The following is a 1,510-nucleotide window of genomic DNA, read 5'->3' as shown; positions in this document are numbered from 1 at the left end:
CAATAAGTGCCCTTTTTAGCCATCCATTATGATCCATATACTGTTATTGTTAGTAGGCTAATTGCAACATAAAAAATAACACCTCAAAAAAGACAAAAAAGGTGAAAAAATAAAAAAAATCAAATAAATCAAAAAATCATGAAAAAATAAAAAAAAAATCATTGATTTTTGATTTTTTTTATTTTTTAAAAAAAAATCAAAAAAATCGCCAACCCTGGTGTCGGCATTACGAATTAGCCACTGTGCAGAGAGTGGATGAATATTCCAAGATCTTTGGCGACGCTTCAGTAGCAAAATTTACGCCTTCAAAAAATCTTGCTAACACATTTAGATTGAAATTCTTGCATTTAATATATTTGTAGGTCTTTGGCCAACTACTTAAAAAAAGTAAGGTTTCCGGTATGTTGGATGGATCAGGATGCAGTGAAGCGTGTCCGGAAATCAGTTGCGATGAGCTCCCACCAAAAAAATGTAAACATCAAGTTTAGGATTACGTAGTTGCAGTCACATTAGAGCAGTCAGACTGCATTATCACATGTTCAGTTGACACTTGCTGTACAATCGGACTGTTTTTAGGGTAAAATTAGTTATTTGGGGTAACATGTGTATGCAACCTTGTAAATAGTTTTTCATTACTCAGCATAAATGGCACTTCGTGAAAAATTACCCAGCAACGCATCTTAAAATTACCCGGTGATGCTTAGGGCTTAAAAACCCATATATTGGCGATGCTGCATCAGCATCCACCCTCTACAGTGTAGAGGGTGTAGAGTCTACACCCTGGCGAATTAGTAGAGTTTGAAGCGCAGCCGGAATTAGTCTCACAAAATGCCAAATTGAGTCACACACAGCGTCGGAATGTATGGATTTGGTAGGTTTGCATTCTAAAGGCTTTTAATTAAATATGGCAACATTTTGTGATGTTTCATTGTTGCTGGCATGTAGTGCAGTGTTTTGAGAGTTATGTAAAGCAAACTGAACTCGAGTATTTTTATAGCCATTCATTTTTTGCTATGTCCTTAAAGCGTTGGAATATACCGCATTTACCCTATATTGTAGGTAGGTACCTATGTGCACAAAAAAAATTTTTCCTTTGATTGTAATGAAAATTATACCACTGAATAGAGAAAAAATTTTTAGAAAAATATATAAGTATGAGTGAAGTAGGTCAAAAAATGAAAAAGATATGAATTTTTTCCTATTTTCAATTTCACCCCCAAAATGTACCAACTTCTGTCACTTTTTTTGGAAAAACTATCATTTGTAGGTTTCTAATGAGCCAATTTCAAAGTTTTTGTACCATTGGAAAGCTCATGTTGTAGGCTATCTATTCTAAATAGAATAAAACATTTTGGTTGAGACTTTGACTGCAGGTGGGTGGGGGAAATGGGTGCAACTGCTAGATATGAATGCTATAACTTAACTTAAAGGCAGAATTGGATGGAATAAATTTCAGTTTCATGGCCTTGGCCCTGTCTCTTATACACATCTAGATGTGTATAAGAGACAG

The sequence above is a fragment of the Hyalella azteca genome, unplaced genomic scaffold (genome assembly GCF_000764305.2).
Source record: "Hyalella azteca isolate HAZT.00-mixed unplaced genomic scaffold, Hazt_2.0.2 contig13403, whole genome shotgun sequence".
In the NCBI taxonomy this organism is placed as follows: Eukaryota; Metazoa; Arthropoda; class Malacostraca; order Amphipoda; family Hyalellidae; genus Hyalella; species Hyalella azteca.
The sequence above is the reverse complement of the archived record's forward strand: the minus strand, read 5'-3'. Positions refer to the sequence as shown.